At 38.7% G+C, this 14,668-nt stretch overlaps 2 protein-coding genes across 16 annotated transcripts in view; one reads left to right on the top strand and one right to left on the bottom strand.

The window, feature by feature from the left end:
• Positions 1-6,573, bottom strand: part of ARMC3 (armadillo repeat containing 3) — a 63,068-nt gene extending 56,495 nt beyond the window's left edge. For 5 of the 15 annotated variants that reach the window (XM_086860623.1, XM_023920177.2, XM_086860581.1 and 2 more), the window contains exon 1: positions 6,068-6,520. The gene's annotated coding sequence lies outside the window, so the exon portion shown is untranslated. Of the gene's footprint in view, positions 1-1,040; positions 1,153-6,067 lie in introns of all 15 variants that reach the window. The other 10 variants (XM_023920178.2, XM_086860597.1, XM_086860616.1 and 7 more) reach the window with 8 other exon arrangements.
• The window catches only part of PIP4K2A (phosphatidylinositol-5-phosphate 4-kinase type 2 alpha), a 151,545-nt gene continuing 143,276 nt past the window's right edge, over positions 6,400-14,668 (top strand). Inside the window, exons 1-2 of the mRNA XM_086860651.1 lie at positions 6,400-7,579; positions 7,814-7,924. The gene's annotated coding sequence lies outside the window, so the exon portion shown is untranslated. The remainder of the gene's footprint in view (positions 7,580-7,813; positions 7,925-14,668) is intronic.

Here is a 14,668-nt window from a genome sequence, read left to right as displayed (position 1 = left end):
TAAATATCCTCATCATTCTCAGATAGCTTCATCTTAATTAAGAGAACAATGTGGAAGAGTCTTGATACTCCTTTCATTCTCCTAAATTCTTCTTTCATCTTTTTTTCTGCTCAACTCCTTAAATATGGATCAACAGACTCCTCTTTCCCTGTGTTGTCATGACAGTGACTATTTACTACACTATTAAAAAACTTGGCTTCATATAATAAGAGAGTTAAAATGAGATAGCAGGTCCAATTTAATATTCAGTTACTACAGATACAGATAAATGTGCCATATGAAAATAATACATTATATGAGAGACCAATTAAGTCAAGGCCTTTGAATTTGCTCACTGTTTTATCTGTGTGCATGTGTATATTTGTCAAAAAAATGATGAGGAAGTTCCACCCGAATAACTTCTTTACTCTGCAGCTGATCAAGTACTGGGACAGATTGTCCAGAGAGGGTGTGGAGACTCCCTCATTGGAGAGATTCAAGAACCATCTGGATGCAATCCTGTACCATGTGCTCTGGGATGGCACTGCTTGAGCAGGGAGGTTGGACCAGATGACCACTGTGGTCTCTTCCAACCTGTCCCATTCTGTGATTCTGTGAATAAGAACAGTCTTCCACGTGGCTGATCAGTGTCCAGCCTCCAGAATGACAACAGACAAACGTTTCTGATAAATGCATGAAACTAATCCCAAAAGTCAGATTTCTTCCATCTGTTACAGGGTCCCTATTTCCCTAAAGTACCAAGGTTTAGATCTCCTAAAGTTTTTATGTTCTTCCTAACAATAGTAGCTATTTTTACTGTCCATGTAAAAGTCTAATTCTTTTACTCTTCATTCGTAGTCAGATTGCTACAGCACAGGTCCAATTGTCAAGTGTACTATATAAAGAACTACTCCTTAGATTTAAAAATATGTGAATAGTTTAAATATGTTATTCAATTCAATGCAATAATCCTTCATTCTTATATTACAACTTTAGTTAACAGATGCCTTGACGTGATCTTTTTCACCTTCTTTTATAAGTGACTGTACATTCTGATTTACCTCCTTTCTAAGCCGTCTTAATTATCTTTTTCCATATAGCTTTTCCAGACATGTATGTTTCCTGTCTCAGAGTCCCTCTGTGACTGTTAAACCCATCTCAGATATGACGTACCTAACGAGAAATAACGTAATCAATTCTAGAAGACTACTGACTTACTCAAGTGACATTGTAACTTTCAGGGTATTCTTTTTTACCCAGTTTCCTCAGTGAAGATTTTTGCTAAGTTATCCACATATGGTAAACAGTTCATTTTCTCAGTCAATCACGATTAATTTAGATTTACTACTGAGGAGTATAATGTTCCAAGTATTCCTGACAGTATCAATTATACTGCTTTCATCAACAATGAATTTTATTTGTCATGGTGTTACCTGTTCACCCAACTCCAGAAGAGCTCTCAGAAGTTTCTACAAGTTTTCTTTGGTTGTAACAAAATTATTTTAATCTCACCAGAATATTTTATTTCTCTACGTTATTGCTAATTTCTAAATTATAATGAACATATTAAATAACATCAGACCTTGGAGACCAGATCTAACCTTGGATAATCCAAACTGTGACAAGCTGAATCATGGAGGTTTTCATGTATGATTCTAAATGTCTGAGATGCATAGTGAAATCCCTTCTCCCATGACAAACAGACTAAAGAAAAACTGACTTAATCTAAACCAAATGAGAGATAGTAATTACACAACCATTATCTGAGCTATAATAGCAGGACACTTCCCATTCAGAAGGCAAAGATGGTCTAACTTAGGAAGAAGTACTAGTAAAATATTAAAGACACTCCTAAGATTGTAGCCAGCTGTGAAAATCTACATGAATTAAAATGAATGCTTCCTCCTGTCAGTTTCACAGGGACATAGGGGGAAAGGGACATTCTGAACGAGGGGATTTATCCCCCTCCCCATCACAGCCACTGCATCATGTTAATCCCACCTATCACATATATCTTAAAAACCACAGATATTTTTTCTCACCTCTCATTAAAAAGTTGTTTAAAAAAAATTGTTCAATTAGTTAAATTACTTTCTTTGCTGGCATGTATGCAAACACTCTTTATAGCACATATTTATACTATACAACATATATTTACTATATTTTACACATGCTGTATAGTACATAAATTCCACATATATTTACATATATAGAAACAGAGTACGTTTAGAATCCTAGAATGGTTTGGTTGGAAGGGCCCTTAAAGATCATCTAATTCCAACCCCACTGCCAGGGGCAAGGACACCTTCCACTACACAAAGCTGCTCAAACCGCCATCCAACCACGCCTTGAACACTTCCAGTGATGGATCCACAACTTGTTCCAATGCCTCACCACCCTCTGAGTGACTGTCTAACATAAACCCTTTTATAGTTTAAAGCCATTCCCCCTATGCCCTATCCCTACATGCCCTCATAAAAAGTCCCTCTCCAGCTCTCTTGTGGGCCCATTTTAGGTAGAGAAAAGTGCCCTAAGGTCTCCCCAGAGCCTTCTCTTCTCCAGGCTGAAAACCACCAACTCTCTCAGCCTGATTGCATAGGACAGGTGTTCCAGCCCTCTGATCACGCCCTTCCTCTATCTGAAGGTAAACAAACGTCTCCCCCTCAGTTTTCAATTTGTCAGCCTAAAGAATTCTACTTTCCTCCAGAAAATGATTCCTTATTTCCCACATAGACTCACAGAATATTCTGAGTTGGAAGGGATCCATCAGGATCATTCGGTCCAACTCCTGGCCCTGCACAGGACCATACCCAAAAGTCGCATCCTGTGCCTGAGAGCATTGTCCAAATGCTTCTTGAACTCTATCAGGCTTGGTGCTGTGACCACTTCCCTGGGGAGCTGTTCCAGTGCCCAACCACCCTCTGGGTGACAAAACTTTTCCTAATATCCAATCTAAGTCTTCCTTGACACACCTTGATGCCATTTCCTCAGGTCCTGTCACTGGTCAGCACAGAGAAGAGATCAGTGTCTGACCCTCCACTTCTCTGTGGCAGGGGTGGTTGGGGTGGTGTTTCTCTTGGTCTCCTTCAGGCTGAACTAGAGACCTCAGCTGCTTCTCACATGGCTTCCACTCCAGACCCTTCACCATCCTCATGGCCCTCCTTTGGACATTAACAGTTTAATGTCTTTTTTATATTGTAGCACCCAGAACCACTCCCAGCACTCGAGGTAAGGCCGTTCCAGCTCAGAGCAGAGAGGGACAATTCCCTCCCTTGCCTGGCTGGCCATGCTGTGCCTGATGAGCCCCAGGACAGGGCTGGCCCTCCTGGCTGCCAGGGCACTGCTGGCTCATGTGCAACTTACCATGGAGCAGGACCCCCAGGTCCCTTCCTGTGCATACATCCAGGGTTGTCCCATCCCTGACACTTGACCTTGTTAAATTTCACATGTCTGCTAACTACCCAGCCCTCTAAGTAGTCACAGTCTTTCTGCAGGACCTCTTTTAATTTAAATAACTACAGAAATATGTATCTAAATGCAACCAGAATGTTTAAAGACTTATCTACATAAAAAGATGTTCAAAAAAGGGGACTCGCAAACTTTCTGAAGACACATGCTGTTGACTGAAGTGTTCAGATTGCTTTAGAAAGAAGCATGTTATTCATTGAACAATGTTTCAATAAAAATTGTAAAACATTATAATTATTATATCTTATAGTAAAATTTTATAGAATAGTCAGGCTTTTAACAAATAAAAATCCTAAATGGAACACAAAATGAATGTTTAGCCTCATATCTATTTCAATTCATGATATACATATAATATATTATCTGTAATAATGTTTTTCATATATATTTATATTACATACATAACAGTTTCTGTCTATTGTAAGGATGCAAAACTGCAACCTCAATCAAAGAATTTCTCACACTGCACATACTGAAATCCTTTGTTCTTTCCTTTCTTGGTAAAAAAGTTTACCACTGCAAATATGTAGTTTATGCATATACAAGCAAAAGAGCAAGAAGACATGGTCATATGTCACCGTCTGGCTAACTAAAGTATAGTTGAAAAGTATGAAGTATTTTTCAGAAAATGAAGTTATTTTGAACAGTATAAATAGGTTCTGAAAAACAGCTGTGATGCGACATAGCAAAGGCAACAAAAGAGTTTCTGCAGGCTGTAAAGGGGACTCAATTTCAAAAAAAGACAGCAACCACAAAACACACACACACACACACATGAATTATGAGTAAAGAACACCACAACATAAGTAGAACCCCAGGAAATGAGATAAACTCTAAGTTTAGCCCTAACTTTTCCAAGACCCAGTAAGAATATAAGAATATGAAAACTGCTTCTATTAATAATTTTCTCTTCAAAGAAATGTATTGGCTGTTTCCTTTTCTGAATTTTTGCCTCAGAAAGATTATCCTCATAAGCGTTTTTTAAATCCTTTTGAAAACATGGATGACCTCTGCTGAACATCCCAGATGAATCTTCTCCTGTATTGTACAAAGTTATATTCATTCTTCTTTGTCAACACGGGAAATATCTCAGATGTGTTACTATCACGTTCATGATTTTGATGATTATGTCTGCAAGGGTTTTATTGTTTAATTTTAACTACTCATTTACTAGGTTTTATTATGCTAACAGTAAAAAAAACAAAAAAAAAAAAGTAAAAAAAAAAATACATTTGTTGCTGTTTAAAACAAATATGCAGGCAGCAGATTTGCAAACGTAAGGACACCAGTGGACAAATAAGCCCAGGTTGGTATTCATTGTGTTAGAGGAATATTAGACAATCAGAAAATGGCAACATGATAAAAATTACAAAAGTAAAAGGAAGTTAAAAAAAAGAAATGTTGCTTCCATCAATAAATGTGAAAGTGATCTTGCTCACTGTCAATGAACAATAGAAAGCAGAAGGCTTTACTTTGCATAAGTATCAGACTATCTCTTATAGATGATAATTTCAGATAACCAAAAAGATTTTAAGAGTTCTGTACTACAGACAGTGCTTCTCTACCAGCTGATCTATATTTTGCTTTGAAATTCCTGTCTACAAAAGTCCCAAAACCCTTGAAATATTAATAAATAAGGTAGGGTTTTCCCCCTAAAAGCCTAATCACCAGTTAATGTTCTTTCATGAAAAAACTTCTGTGCCCAGTTGGATTTCTTCTTATTCTTATCTCCAATCCATAGAATTTTAGATTTCATACCTTTCATGTTACTGTCACACAAAAATTCCACATCTCAATAAAGTGAGCTTTCTTTTTCTTTTTCCATATTATCTATCTAGATTTTTAAATAAAATTCTTTTTTCTCTACCATCTAAGTTTCCTTATGGCAGGTCTTTCCTTAATGCAGTTTCTTGTTTCCCAGTTTACAACTAAAAATACTGGTACAGTTATCTGCTGAATATGTCCACCCATTGCTGACAACAATTCCTAAACTCTCAGTTTATAGTATGAAATAGTGTGAGGAGCCCTCCAGTGCAGGATATTCTCTGTCTGGGTTTAAATTTTATTTAAGTTTATAGTGATACACTTCAGCTGTTACTAAACACCACAATTTTAATATAAATCTTGTGATTGTCACTGCTCTTCTTAAATGGGCAGCTACCCATACCACACAGACAGTAGGTTTTTAGTGGGCTTTTTGGTTGTGGTTGGAGGAATCTTCAAGGTATGCCTTTAAAAATTATAGAACCTTAGAATGATGGTTGGAAGGTTATCCTGAAGATCATCTAGTTCCAACCCCGCTGCCATGGGCAGGGCACACTTTCAACTAGACCAGGTTTCTCAGAGCTCCGGCCAAACTGGCCTTGAACTCCTTCAGGGATGGGACATCCACAACTTCCCTGGGCAACTTGTGCCAGTGCCTCACCACCCTCACAGTAATTTTTTTTTTCCCCAATATCTAATCTAAACCTACTCTCTTTTAATTGAAACCCATTCCCCCTGCTCCTGCCACTACATGCCATCGTAAGTATTCTTGCTCCGTGCTTTCTCCAAGTTCTCTTCTGGTACCTGGAAGGACGATACAGCTAAAAAACCCCATTATTTTAAAACTTTAACTTACTTTGAAAGTCTACAGACACGTGGCCCTCAATTCGCTCACAAGCGCCGAGGAGCCAGACCCACCGGGAGCCGGGGCACGGCCCGAGGGCTCCGGCCGCTAACGCACCACCTGCCCGATGCCGCCCCGGCACCGCCGCGACCCGGGGGCAGTACCCGGCGATTTGTGCTCACTACCCCGGGCCCAGTTTCCCTCAGATCCGCCGTCGCCCCCCGCCCTTGCCGCGCAGCAGGCGGAGCGCAGCCCCCGCGCCGCCCGGGGGCGATCGCGCAGCGCCGCCCGCGCCGCTGTTTCGCCGTTGCCGGGAGACGGCGGCGGCCGCGCCTGAGGGAGGCCGCGCCTGAGGGAGGCCGCGCCTGAGGGAGGCCGCGCCTGAGGGAGGCCGCGCCTGAGGGAGGCCGCGCCTGAGGGAGGCCGCGCCCGCCGCCCCCGCGCCTCCTTCCCTCCCCTCTCCCAGTTGTCCCTGGGCAACGGCTTCGAGCGTTTCATGTGAATTCCCAGAAGTCTTCGGGGAAGCGTTTCGCCGTGACACATGCGTATAATCCATTTCTTCACAGTGCATCCCGACTCCCGAAGTGCTGGTGACGCTGCTTTGAGGGAAACTTCAAGTGGTTGATGTTGATGGGCCCTGGGTAATAATGACGGGAAAAGGAATCAGTTACCTCTGCAGGCTAAAGGAAAAGGCTACGTCCTCACCCAAAGACATAATTTCAGAAAATTAACAAAAGCGTACAGTCTGTCTGAAAATTGCAACTTGCCATGTTCACACCTTCCTTTTGTGATTTTCTCTATCCTGTTTCACTATTTTCAAAGCGTTAATGGGGAAAAAAACAAACAAAAACAACCCAACAAAACAAAAACCCCAAACAAAACAACAACAAAAAAAAGAGGAAGCCAACAGTTTTCAGGAGAAATGGGTAAAATGGACACAACCTCTCCCATGCCTCTCCACAGCGCAGGCAAACCTCTGTCAGAGCCCTGTGCGCAGAACATCAGCACAGAGGCACACCAGGGCCCGAGGAGCGACCTCCTCTCTTCTCAGCCCTGGGCTGGTGATGGAGGAAGAGGTGCCATGTGGAGAATTGTATTAGCATCTGAATAATAATTCATTCCAGTGTTCTCTTTTGCCAGCCAGGGCTGTTTTGGAAGGAACCCTAAACTGAATTCTGAAATCAAATAACATTTTCTACTTGAAATGCAGCATAATTGCTATCAGTATATGCAGGAGTAACAGAAAACAGGCAAATATAATCATTTTGGGCCCTCAAAGTCAGGTAGTAATAGGTAAAGAAATAACAGCTTCTATCTTCTCTCTCCTGTGATTGCTTTTAATCTCAAATATAATTGCTTTCTCCCCAAATTTCTCACAATGTTACATTACAAGCATGAATTTAGTTCTATTTTTATAAGCCATATTATTCTGTTGAGATCATGACAGAAACATGTCCTGGCCTCACACTATAACAAATGAATACCATCATAACAGAAGAGCCAGTGCGTCATTTTCAGCCACAGGTAAGACACATGTGAAGGCATCTCCCTCCATTTTTAACATCGTAACTCCTATAGAAAATTCATGGGGATTTATAATCATCTTCCCTGGAAAGCAACTGTGATGACAGGTCAAGAACAGTTTATATTGACTGGTACCTCTGGAGACAGAAGAAATCACGGTTTGTTTTCACAAACTTTGTGACTGACTGACTGACTTTTCATAAAGCCTGACCAGTGGATTTCTCAATTTTACAGTGGTTAGTAGAGTCTCACCCTGGCAGGAAAGGAAAGACAAAACTTTTGGTGAAGTCACCAGCTTCCCTAACTTCTTCATGGACTTTAAACAGTCAGACACCACAGTGACGGGTAGGTGCTATAAATGTAAGAGATTAATGTAAATATAAAGGCAAAAATCTGAGTTTAACTCTGTGCTGGGTGTGGCTGGGCTGCAGATAATTTTCTTCATAGCAGCTTGTATGTTGCCATGTTGTAGGTATGTAACCAGAACTGTGTTAATAACACTCTTGCTAGGCAGCGCTTGTCAAGGCTACCTCTGTTTCTCACGCTGCCCTACCAGGGGTAGGCAGGGGGTGGGCAGGAGTTTGGGACAGGAACACAGCTGGGAGAGCTGACCCCGACTGACCGAAGGGTGATTTTATGCCTGATCACATTAGGCTCAGCAATAAAGCTGGAGGGTGGTCTTCTCAAGGTAGTTGTTGTTTGGGAACTGGCTGGGCACTTACCTGCTGGTGGGAGGTGCTAAGTCTTTGCAGATCATTGGGGTTTTTAAAAACTTTTTCTTTATTATTAAGCAGTCTTAATCTTGAGCCATTTGTTGTTTTCTCGCTTCTCTTTTTCCAATTCTGTCCTGCATCCTGCTGAGGGTGTGGAGATACAGTGATCAAGCACCCCATTTAGCTGCTGTTTGGAATCTCTTTATCCCAAACACAACAATATCCATTACTGGGAAAGCTTGTCTTTTTCTTGTCATCAATAATGGTAGTTCTTACTGCTATTTCAAACATAATTCTGGCCAACTGCTAGTTGGTTAGATATTTTCCTTATTTCATATGAATGATCACATAAAAGATACACAATGATGCAGAGTCCATGTGAAAGAAGAGGGACGTGTTCACCCTGTATTTCAATACACTCATATGGAACAATGGGCCCGGTTGTCCTTGAAGACTAAAGTGTCTTCTACAGGTAGGAAACACATAGGTAGTCTCAGACTTGTAGCCAGGACTTTTCACAAATTTTGTGAAAAAAAGAGTGTGAGTCTGTTTTGTGAAACAGAAAGGAAGATGGACTACAGCAGATGACCAGGAGAAAGTCAAGCCTGCAGAGACAGAATGAAGACTCTTTACTTTCATCTGTATTTGCCATAAGAACTGGCAATGAAATACAGACACAGAATTGCAGCGTTTTTATCTGTATTTCGGAAAAATTATACAAATATATCAAGAAAAATATTTTTAAATTTAACTTTGTGAAAATATTCTGAATGTGTCAGTGACAGCTTACCAATAAGGAAGCAAAGGGAGAGAACAAATGAGAACAGCTACAAAATGTCATGAAAACTCACAACAGACAAATGGTCAGAAATTACAGAATCCACAGAATAATGGAATATTCTGAGTTGGAAAGGATTCACAAGGATCATTAAGTTCAACTCTTGGCCCTGCACAAGACAGCCCCAAGAAAAACAACACGGGCCTAAGAGCATTGTCCAAACACTTCTTGAACTCAATGTTTAATTGGAATATAATTTATTCTAACACTAAAAAATATACAAACCAAAATAATACATATTGTATATAAGATAGGAGATTATGAAATAAAATAACTTCCTAGAGACTCAATACCTAATAAAGTGAAAAAGGACTTATAACTACTAGAACTAATTAACTACACCATTTAATGAAATTTTGTGACTAAACTGTTGATAAAGCCACTGTAGAATTTGTATGCTGTCCTATGAAGAGACCAATCAGTTTTATTAATTTAAAGCTTATTTTTAAAAAAAAGTAAAAATTAAGTAGGAATTAGAAACATATTTGAAAGAATTTTGGGGAACAACATTTTAAAACATTTTAAATATTTAATTTCAAAAGGGATTTAAATGAATAAGCTACTGCCAAATCAAAGCACTTGTTGAATTTAAGTGTTGGAAATTTGCATGTTGAAGTGTTGGAAATTATCTTTCTGCTTTTACTGGAAGTGCCACTGGGGGAGTAATTTCTCATTTCCTGAAACATCAGAAGCAGAATTACTATTTGCTGGATTGCTTGTATGAAATAATTCTTTTTTTAAAAAAATATCATTCGTAATTTATGCTTTAAGAAATACCTGATGACATACAGTACAAACAGTGTTGTCATATAACTTGTTTTATATCAGTCTCAAAAGACACTTAAAAGGAACTTTTCTTTTCTGACAAGAAGCAGCTGGCTTAAGGAGTGATGAATTTACAACACATCATCTTGGCATTTCAGTTTTCTGTATTATTTCTCACATTAAAATACTCAATGTAAATGGACCTCTTTCTCTAGAGGGAAAAAAAATCACAATGGAGAGCAAGCCTTTCCTTCTTTTGATTTGCAAGTGAGATTTGTAAGCCTTCAATTTTCATAGGCACTCTGCCAGAACAAGTGTATAGTATAGGAGTATTGAAAAATGTTCCCCCAATGTAGTTGTATTCTTTTCAATAAAACAATAAAATGCAATTCTTGAATTATCACTTTTAGCAACCAGCTAAGGATAGTAGCACTATCATTTAGAAACTGATGACCTGCAGCCACAGTTTGTACCTAGTGCTGGTCATGGTACATCATGTCAGTGCCTGTGTATGTGTGCACTTAATAGTTTGAGACTCTCAGAAGGGGACAGGTGGTTCAGCAGTGAAAGCTTTAAGCTTTCACTTCACTGCAGGAGTTGAGACCGCAGTCTCAATACAGACACATTCTGTGTAATCCTGAATAAACTGCAGAAAATCTAACCAACTTAGTTATTTAACAGAAATTACCAAATACTTTAGTATTTCTATGGGTGAATTTCTTCCTATGAGACTGGGGACTTCTCAAGTTCTCATCATACACAGTGTTTTGAGATTAAATTCATTAAGGTCCTCAAAAATTGTTGCTGCAGCATGTAAACATTACAAAATCAGAAAGGGGATGCTTGAGTAGTACCTGGGAAATCAATATGTGGCACATTTGTTTCTTTGGGCATATGTATCCCAAGAAAATGAGATTGTGTTTTATATCACCGTAACTGTCACATTTTTTGTTTTTAAAAAAAATGTAGGTCAGCAGAGACCACTGTCAACTAAAATAAATGAACATATATAAGTATGGTTTTTATCTAAAGTGGTATTTGAAAACTGTAGATATTATCAGAGAAGTTGCAGGATGACTGCAAGGAATGACTGAAGGAAGGGAAGAAACTGAAGAAAATTTTGACCTCATATCTAACATAGATCAGATAATTCTGCCTAAATATTTTCACATCTCTTAGCAAATATATTTTAAACTTGTTTTCCCAAGACATAGATCCTTTTAAAGGCTAAACTGAATAATTTCTCAGGGACACTGTTAAGTGTCATCCTGGACTGATTGTTTGATATCAGCTGTTCTCAGAGACCACAATCTCCTGTGCCAATGAAGAAATATACAGATTGTGTTTAAAAAACCCAAGACTTTTCTTGCCCAAATTTCAATGTACAGCTTCATTCTTCAAAGAAGAAATATTCTGTGGTGTCCTCAGGACAAATTGTGCTGCATTGTTTCCATTATTGTAGCAGCACCAATCCTCTGAAGCCTTGCCAAAGGCTATGTTTCAGCAAGGAATGATAACTGTTCTTATCTTGCATTTGAAGGCTAGAGTCACAAAATATAGAAGATAGTTTAATGAATATTTTTAAGTTGATTCAATACTGCAGCATTCAAAATAAAAATTATTTTTTATCAAAGTTTTTGCTCTTATAATTATTGATATAGAATATCAGAATTTCAGGGTTTGGCCCTTTTCTTTCTCTCCCTGTTTCTTTCAGATTCATAGGGGAAATTGAGCAATTTTTTTACTTTTCTTCAGTTCCTCTTATTAATCTACTCTGTAATTTACATAACTCTCTCAAACTCAAAAAACAGCACAAAGTACACAATTACAGCTGCACTTCATGTTTTCTTACTGTGCAACTTCTAAAATCTTAAGGCAAAATATTGCTGCAGCTGAGAGGAAGAAAATTCCCTGTATAGGGTTTGCTTTTTTTAGTTTGGAAAACAGAAAAGAAACAAACATTTTAAAGCTTGAGGTTATGCACATGAGTCATAAAAATAAATTTTCCTGAGAAAGATGCTAGTTTGGATGAAAGTCCCATTGTGTTGTTTTGGTTTTTTTAACTGGAAATTCCCTTTATGTCTAGAAAATGGGTTCAGAAATGAACCCAATATTATTTAAAATATTTTAAGTTGTCAGTGTATATATTACTTTTAATTATTATTTATTACATTCTTTACTTTTACCTAGGATATGTCTCTCTGTTGTCCTTTCTGATGTTAAATTGTGAGAGTACATCAATAGCCTGTTACTATTGCAAAAAGTCAGATACATGTATTTAGGAATATCTTAATATCTTCAAGCTTGTTTCTTCCCTTTTCTCATCACAGTCAGTTAGGGGAACTTTCATAAGATTCAGCACACCTATTTGTCCCACACCCTACAAACACTTGTTTTGGATTGCTTTGGCCAGACATGAGAATCCAGCATCTCGCTGGCCAACTGCTTAACGAACCCATGGTAACTTGGAAGGAGCCAGCACTGCTGTCTCTGAGGCCTGGTTGCAGTGCCAGGCCTTACTGTCAGAATAGTGTCTCTCACATTTCCAGTTAGATCTAGTTATACATTTAGATCTATCAGCCACAATCTTCTTATATTTTTGCTCCTAAAAATGCTAGACTAAGTGGAGCACAAAAACCAAAATAAACCGTGCTTTAGTCAGAGACCTTGAACTGCATGGAAATAAATGAGACTTTTATTTCTACTTAAAATTAATTTGAATTTCACATATTTCCCATGTCGGTTACTATCCAGTTCTTGGTTTGGCATAATTTGTGTTGAAAATTACCTTGGCGTATTGTCAGACTACCAAAATGCTCCATATTTCTGGATGTTAAAGAACTGGTCGTCAGCCCAGTCATTTTAGGTGTTTGTTAGGGTGTATTTAGGAGTTTTGGTAGGATTTCTGCACCTGTAGAATTCTGTAGAATTGTTTCAGAGCTGCATTTAGTTTAGGATATTGAATAATATACTAAGTAACATTTTGTTCAACACAGCCGTCCTTTGTCTTCTGCTTTTCCTGTGTTCAGTTAGGTGTCATTGGATCTTGCACTCCCTTTGACTCAAGAAGAATTACAGTTTTTGTGCTCGCCCATTCCTAATTTCTGAGTAAATACGTATTAATGCTCCTTTTCCTATGCATAAATCGGACTAGGGCTAAATGCTGTGTGGTTTTGCAAAATCACTGTTGTCCAGAAGAGCAGTAATTCAAAGTTAGTTGCCTTACATGGCTCATTTATAGAGCAGAGCAGAAACTATCTGAAGAGCCTGGGAAGTTCAGTCTTGAAGATATGGTTTCCAATGCAGAGAGTAATGGTATTGGAAAAGGCTTTTGGATATATAATTGTGTTTTGTTGCCTTCCTTATGATTAGCGTACCCAGATGGAACAAGGTCTGTCTTTGTGGTACCCCAGAATCTTGTTCTTTACACCATTCACATTCAGTAACTGTCTTGCAGAATTAAAGCAGGAGTGAGAAGGGGAAGGATGCAAGTCAGAGAGTTCATGGGTTTTAGTTCCTGACACAAGACACATGAAGCTGAGCACGCTCAAACCAGGGTACTCAGCAGCACTCCCCTTTTTTAATTTTTTTTTTTTTGAGCTCTTTTCATAAAGATGACTGATTTGAAGATGTGCTGGATTTATTTGCTTTCTTAACTTCTAAATCTGTACACTAGCACCGCTTTTCATTGCTTCCTGGTTTATTGTGGCAGTGTGTTAAACTGAGCAGGTAGGAGAGAAGCTTGCTTGCTTGCAAAGAGAAATCAGATTTTAAAAGCATTTACCAAATGATGGCTGATGTCTGCTTGCAGACCTGCTGGCATATCTAAAATTTGGCCTGCATAAAATTCTATTGGACATTTTTTATTCTACTGATATCAGTGTGTATTAAATAGCTTCTCACATCAAATTAGGCAAAGATTAATGTGATCATTTTTGTTCTTATTCAGCCCAACTTTTGAGACATTTTTGGTTGCAAATGCAGCCCACGCAGTTAAGCAATGGGTTAACTGTTTCCTTGTGACAGTTCCTCTGTTGCTATAGATTAGCTGAGCTGACTTCAGCAGAACCAGATCTGTTTCCAGCAGCTCAGGATATGGTCTCTTGAGCTATATTACAATTAAACAAACTTGTTCAATTAGCAACAATTACTTTTGACAGTGAAAGGATAATGGAGGATTTTGCTTACAGGTGTTTCCCTTTGATCTTAGTCCATTGAACCATTTAATGATTCTGTTTCGTTTGGTGCTGCAAGCTATCAACTAGACAAAAAGAATTTAGTTCTATCATTTTCAAAGGCCTTTGCCATTAAATGTTCATGACTAAATCTATTTGTGTGTGACTTAGGAGGGAGTAGCAGCAAGAAGAGCTGTAGTGAAAAACAGCAAAATGAGAAGAGATGTGAGGTGCACAGAGGAGGCTGAAATGGATTGCTTGATGACAAAGCTAGAGCATGAGCAGTCAGAGAAATAAATCAAAGAATGGTTTTGCTTGTTCTGTTGGATTTTCCTATATTTGTGCAGGGGGCAGGGTCATATGCTTAGGATTACAGCTAATGTGCCTTTCAAACAAAAAAAGTCATTCTCTGGGGTTTATATTTTCTGTTCCCAGAACTCGTGAATTCAGTGTTGAAGTCATTAGCAATTTACTGGAGAAGATAAATCTCCCTTCAGGTCTCCCTGACTGGACCTGAAGAATCTAGATGCAATATTTCCCCAAATGACAGCTTGATGCCAATCCTTATCTCTAGCTACCTCAGCCTGGTTGCATGCTA

This window comes from Cyanistes caeruleus, chromosome 1, assembly GCF_971803275.1.
Source record: "Cyanistes caeruleus chromosome 1, bCyaCae1.hap1.1, whole genome shotgun sequence".
Lineage (NCBI taxonomy): Eukaryota > Metazoa > Chordata > Aves > Passeriformes > Paridae > Cyanistes > Cyanistes caeruleus.
This window is presented reverse-complemented; position numbering and strand designations above follow the sequence as displayed.